General features: G+C 55.1%; 1 long non-coding RNA gene across 1 annotated transcript; it reads left to right on the forward strand.

Annotated features, from left to right (window-relative positions):
- On the forward strand, window positions 1–1247 carry LOC141733135 (uncharacterized). The gene is made up of 3 exons (XR_012584225.1): window positions 1–25; window positions 185–346; window positions 692–1247. It is a non-coding gene; the product is annotated as an uncharacterized LOC141733135 (long non-coding RNA).
- The last annotated feature ends 5467 nt before the right edge of the window (window positions 1248–6714 follow it).

Consider the following 6714-nt stretch of genomic DNA (forward strand, 5'->3'; position numbering starts at 1 on the left):
GGAGGCTGGGGGCTGTTATCCCATGGTGAGTCAAGAACTGCCTGGTGCAAGATACCTGCAGGATGGTGGTGCTACATCTGTTGTTAGACTGGCAGAAAGTGGCCCCTGAGGTGCAGGTGCACCAAGGGCTTACCTCCTGGGGCCATCACAGCTCAGCGTATGGTGTGTCCCTGTCTTGTTTCAGCATCTGAGCTGCAGAGCTGGCTATCCACGTTGGTTATCTTGGAGGTCACCATGTTTGGGATCACTGCGGGAGGAACTGGAGGACCCTTCTGTCGGGAGGAGTCCTGTGGCGTGGGACAGCAGTGGCATGGGCACGGCACTCCTCTGAGCCATGCAGATGCTGGTAGGCAATTTTCCTGCTCCAGATGCTTGTTGGTTTAGATGCCAGCAACGGGTGAGTGGGAAACATCCCTTTAAAACCCTAAAGGAATGAGATGCAGGTTGAAAGCCATCCCATGGGGCACCTGCAAGGTGTTTCCTTCCCCATCGTTCTCCCTTTCACCCTGCTTGGCCATGGGTGCCTCTTGTGCAACCCCAGCACCCCCTCCCAAACACCTTGTCTGCTCCATGGGCCACCAAAGAGACCCTCCATCGTCCTCCTTTCCCCACTTGGTTTTTCTCTGCCGATTAACCGTTCCTCAGCGTTTTCCCTCTTCTTCCCTTGCTGACTAATAATCTCCCATTGCAGAGTGTGCCTTTTGCTGTCGGAGCTGCCTGGGAATGGCACCAAAAAGCCACGGGGAAACTCTCCTACGCAATCAGGCACGTAGCCACGGAGACATATGTGGAGGGAAATGCAGCCCGTACCAACAAACAGCCCGAACGCAGATACATAAACAGACACAAATAAACAGGCTCACACCCTCCAGTGAGCCTGAAACACATCCACACGGGCAGATGCGTTAGCGAGCCTATATGGGGACACTCGGATACAGGAAAATGCCCATCTATAGGGTTTTCCCTTCCATGCAGTTACAGCAAGAGCAAACGCAAAGGTGGGGCACAAATGCCTTAAACACCCCTGCACGAGCTGCCCCATAGACAGAGCACTTGGCGAAGGCCTCCCTCGGTTTGAGTTTCTCGGGCTGAAATTAAATATATTGCCGTGATCCGGAAGCTGAAGTCGTTTGCGAGCCCGTCCTTGCCCAATTTCATGGCTTTCGTGGGCTTTTTCATGTCGCGAAAGGCTGGCTGACGACTGCATAAGGGTGGGCAGAAAACTGCTGGCCAAGGAAAGGGTGTGAGATGGGTAGACAGAAACCTAATTAGTGACATTGCCTTAATTGACTGGAGGAAGGGGTTGGGGGCTGCATTTTTCTGTGGGCAAACGCTGTTTTTCTCCCGATCCAAGGTTTTTTCCAGCATTAAGTAAATAACTATCGACAGCCTGGCCGGCTTCTGTAGGCCATGCCAAGAGGGGAAGGTGTTTGGCTTGGCTCCGGTGGGGGGCAGGGGGGGGATGATTTTGCATGGAAAAGCTTTCCCAGGGTCTTTTGCGTGGGGTGATATCCTGGAGTGGGAGCAGGGTGGGTTTGCGCACTGCCCTGAAACTTGGGAGCCGGGCACCGCTTAAGCTGCGAGTGGTGTGGGATGATAGTTGAGCCCCCCCAAAGTGACTTTGTTTCATAGGGAAAAGAGAGCGAAAAATGCTGAAAGTCCCTGGGAAGGAAGAGGAAAAGCTAGGAAAAGCCTGCTTCTTTATATTTTTTTTTTCTTCTGTAATTTTAAATGTTTCCCTTTGAGGAGCTCACGGAACTTCATGTTGACATTGGCTCTTCAGGCAACAGGGAGGTTTGTGTCAGACCGCAAAATATTTTTTCAATCAAACTAAAAAGCAGCATCAAAAGGGGAATAACGCAACGCTGTGCCAGTGGTGAAACCTGATATTTTCCAGGGCTTTTTCCCTGGCCTTCCCCCACCCCAAAAACCCGAACAGATTTTGCAAAGCTTGGAGCGCGTTTCCGATGGAGTTGCGAAGATGGATTTCTGTGGGGCTGGTTTCTGCCTTGCCCTGTATCCGATCCCAGTGTGCACATGGTTCTTCATTAACCCTCTCCTCTCTCTTGGCAAGGTTGAGCCGAGCACAAGCCCCGTCCTGGCTACACGGTGCTGTTGTGCTACGAGCCACATTGCAGGTGGCCGCGTTGGCCCAATGTGGGCTGTGGCGCTGCAAGGACAGGAGCAGGGATGGGGCCGGAAACCCTTTACCCTGCAGCACCGAGAGCCTGCCAACCGCCTTCTATTTTGTTGATGTTTATTCTGATCTGAAGCCAGCGCTGCCAGCTATACCCTTTGCAGCTGGGCTTCTGGTTCGGTGGCTCTTTTCATAGAATCATAGAATGGTTTGGGTTGGAAGGGATCTTAAACATCATCCAGCTCAAACCCCCCTGCCCTGGGCAGGGACACCTCCCACCAGCCCAGGTTGCTCCAAGCCCCGGCCAACCTGGCCTTGAACCCCTCCAGGGATGGGGCAGCCACAGCTGCTCTGGGCAACCTGGGCCAGGGGCTCACTGTCCTCGCAGGAAAGATCAGCATAGAATCACAGACTGTGTTGTGTTGGAAGGGACCTCTAAAGGCCACCCAGTCCAACCCCCTGCAGCCAGCAGGGACATCTGTAACTAGAGCAGGTTGCTCAGAGCCTCATCCAGCCTGGCCTTGAATGTCTCCAGGGATGGGGCCTCCACCCCCTCTCTGGGCAACCTGGGCCAGTGTCTCACCACCCTCAGTGGAAGGAACTTCTTCCCAATGGCTGATCTAACCCTGCCCTGCTCTAGTTTAAACCATTGCCCCTCGTCCTATGGCTACATGCCCTTGCAAACAGCCCCACCCCAGCTTCCTTGTAGGCATCTTTGTGCAGATGGCGCAGGACATGGTACACAACCAGGTTGCCAGCTCACACTCAACAGAAAGACCTGAACCTCCCAATTGGACCAAGGCTGTGCCTGGAGCTGCCCCTGCTCCACAAGTTGCTAAAAGCCACCGTGACGGTGCTGTCCTGGCTCGGGGACTGGCCCCGCAGCGTATGGCCGAAGGCGATGGTTTGGGACGGGCTGGAGCGGAGCAAACCTCAGCAGAAGCAAACGCCCTGGGGATTCGCCCAGCAGGTTTTGCAAGCTGTGCTGATCGCGTGTGGCTCTGCTTCACCACCTACTTGTCCCCCGGCTGCTTGTTTTCACCCTTACTCAATGTCTGTGCTCTCTTGCAAGGAACAGTTGCTCTGGAGGAGAGTATGGGTATGCTGCATAGGGGCCCTGACCATTGATGAGTAATGAGCGGTGGTGGGAGGCCAAAAATAAGCCAGAACTGAATTGTAGCTCTTTCTCGGCTAGTGTTATCGGCTGCTAATTGCAAATGATGGAGGTGGTCAGCTATGGAGCCTCTACAAAGTCCAGGCAGAGGGATGCCCCGCTGGGCAGGAAAGTGCTTGTGTGATCCAGCCAATGAAGTGAAAATCAGGCTGTTCTCCAAGAGGAGGAGGAGAACTTGAGTGCTCGAGCATGGGGCAGCAGGAGGGCTGGTTTTCTTCGTGGCTGGGGACTTGGGGTGAGTTGCTCCATCTTTTTTCCCCCCTCTTGATGTTTGCTTCCTCTCTCAGGCTCTCTGCGGGGCACCTTGTTGCCTATAAACCGCACTTAATGCATTCACGAATGCAGCAAAAGGAAAAGAAAAGAACTGATTGTTCAAAACGCTGAATAAATATTGACGCAGAGTGCTCCCAGTTCCCGGTGTGGCAGTGGCTGGCCTCCTCTGACCCGGCTCACTGCTCTCAGGCGGGCACAAAGTTTTGGGTCCCTCACCCCTGTTCAGGTGCACCCAGGTCCTCGTGATGAAGGGTGGGAACACGACTGGGGAGGGAAAGCTGGTTGCAGAGTGTGGGGCTTTGTGGTTTGGCACTTTCCTCAGCTCTGTGTCCCGACACCTGAGGCACCTCTCGGTGCATGGACTGGTTTGGGGCTGGGCAACTAGCGGCGGAGCAGGAGGCCAGGCTGCTGGCATGCCGGGAGGCGCTGGGCACTCACCCAGAGCTAGCACTTGCTGCTGAGCGTTTAACTAGAGTCCAAGGAAATTAACTTATTTTGAAAATTGCGTTCAAGGCGTGGGCTCTTCCCATTTGAGAGCCCTATGCCGATGCCAAGGAACAGCTTGGCAGGGATGTGTTTGCACGCCCTGCCTGCATCCCTGCCCGCTTTGCCCGGAGGTGGCTCAGCTCCAGTTCAGGCTGTCCTGCCACCGCTCGATGCTGCGCTGACCAGGAAACACCTGCGGCCTCTAGGAGCTGTGAGTCCATCGTCCCAGGTCTCCAACAACAGCAGAAAAGCAAGTCAAGAGGAGAGAATAAAGGCAAGGTAAGCGTGGAACGTCCTCCGTGTCCGAGCCCACAGTGTCCCACTTATCTGTCTACCCATCCCGTCCCCATGGACCCTCCTGCAGCCATCCTCAGGGACTGGCCTCCTCCCTGGGGAGACCCTTCGTTTCTACGGCCTGTCTCTAACGTGTCATGGTAACACATCTGATGTGTCTGTCACTTGTCTTCATTTCTCTCCCCGCTGATCCCCTATTTAGGCTCAACGAGTTTCCCAGCCTTTTGCTACAAGCCGAGTCCTTCATCAGACTGGCGCGTTGACATCCCTGCTGCTGTACCTGTCCCAGTCCAACTTGCATTGCCCCTTGAAGATATCAATTTCTCTGCATGCGTTTTGGAGTCTTGGCTGGCCAGCTCAGGTTTAAACATGGGTTCACACAGCTATAGCTTCAGGGGAAGCCACCCTGCTGCCTGAGACTTGCAAAGCACTTTGAAAATGCCAGCCCGTGTCACAGAATCGTAGAATAGCTTGGGTTGGAAGGGATCTTAAACACCATCCAGTTCGAATTCCCCTGCCCTGGGCAGGGACACCTCCCACCAGCCCAGGTTGCTCCAAGCCCCGGCCAACCTGGCCTTGAACCCCTCCAGGGATGGGGCAGCCACAGCTTCTCTGGGCAACCTGGGCCAGGGGCTCACCGCCCTCACAGCAAACAATTTCTGCCTCAGACCTCATCTCAATCTCCCCTCTCTCAGTTTAAACCTGTTCCCCCTCGTCCCATGGCTCCCCTCCCTGCTCCAGAGTCCCTCCCCAGTTTTCCTGGAGCCCCTTTAGGGCCTGGAAGGGGCTGGAAGGTCTCCCCGGAGCCTTCTCTTCTCCAGGCTGAACCCCCCCAGCTCTCTCAGCCTGTCCCCACAGCAGAGGGGCTCCAGCCCTCCCAGCATCTCCGGGGCCTCCTCTGTGTCCTCTTACAGAGGTGTCTGTCTCTGGAGGATGACCCAGAAAGTCCAATCCCTCAGGTTTCCCGGGCCCTTCCAAAGGTGCTGAGATCTGCATCCCCACCGGCAGCAGGAGCGGGGCTGGAGCGATGGCTGTGTGTGACAGGATCTCAGCCTCTGCGCGGGGGCCAGGCGGTGCAGGGGGGGACAACAGAAGGGCTTAATGAGCGGTTGAAAGAAACATCTTGTAAACTTTGGAGCAAAGAAGCTGCAGTTTGATTTGAACATGTTTGCTTGGCAGGGGCTGCCCGGGCCCCTGCTGCTGCCGCTGCTTTTACTGGCGCTAATTAGGCAGATTTCCATCCTGCCAGTCGCAGGCGCTTCTCCTGGAGGTGGCTCCACTGGGGCGTCCCTGCAGGGCTGGCATCCCACTGCGGGTGGTGGAAAGGGTCAGTGTGTGTCCCCCAACCAGTCCTGGCTGGAGATGGGTCATGTCCTGGGGGCAGCCCAGGCACCAGCCGACCCCCCTGGGATGGTGACGTGGCCCAAGGCCAGCGCAGGGAATGCGTGTCCTGGCTGGATGCCCGTCTTGGAGCAAAGCACTGACGATGCTGACGGAGGATACTCCCAAACCCCTGGCACTGGGTGGACACCAGCACCCGGCTTTGCACGGAGCACCCAGATCAGTATGGAGCACCCTGGGGTTTCGGCGGTGATGTGGTGGTCTGGAGCAGGGAACACTTCCAAAACCTTTACAAGGTTGGGACTAATCCCGCTCCCGCTGGACTCATCCCGCGTGCACTTTCCCTTCCACTGCAACCATCTGCTCCTTTTGAAGCTTGATAAATATTTCCTTTCCCCCGCTGTCTCTCCCTTTGGGTCCTCCTCCCAGGCAATATCTTGCAATAACCAAACCATCTGCAATAACACCTCCTCTCACCCCAAAAGCACTTTCTATTTTCTTTTTTTTTTTTTTTTTTTCTGCCGCAGTTTCACTCCTGCGGTGGCCGTTTGGAGATGGGAAGGGGCAGGGAAGGAAGCCCGCGCTGACCTGCCTGTGCCACATCTGTGCCGAAGCTCTTGCAGATGTTTTCCCGGTGTCTCTGCGCACAAGCTGTGCACGGGAGATCAACTCGCTCCGGTCGCCAGGGTAATCCATCTCCTCTGTTTAATGTTTGCTGGGAGACAGGTCCCTCTTAATCTATTACGGTGTCATTAAAAGGGAAAATGTTTGCTCCGTAGGGCCTCAAATGGCCTTTTTATACTACAGTAAAAACATAATTACCGGCTCACTTAGGAATTTAACCCTTTCTTGATGCTAGCGTGCACAGCTTTGTTGCCAGAAAAGTGGCAGCAGAACTATAGAGATGGGTCTGACTCAGAAACTGGGTACAAATTGCCCAAACTTAGCCGCTGGGTAGGCCCTCTGGTGTCTCTATGACTGTCAGGGGTGTGCTGCTGCTGTGACTGAG

Source organism: Larus michahellis, chromosome 19, assembly GCF_964199755.1.
Source record: "Larus michahellis chromosome 19, bLarMic1.1, whole genome shotgun sequence".
NCBI classification, from domain to species: Eukaryota; Metazoa; Chordata; class Aves; order Charadriiformes; family Laridae; genus Larus; species Larus michahellis.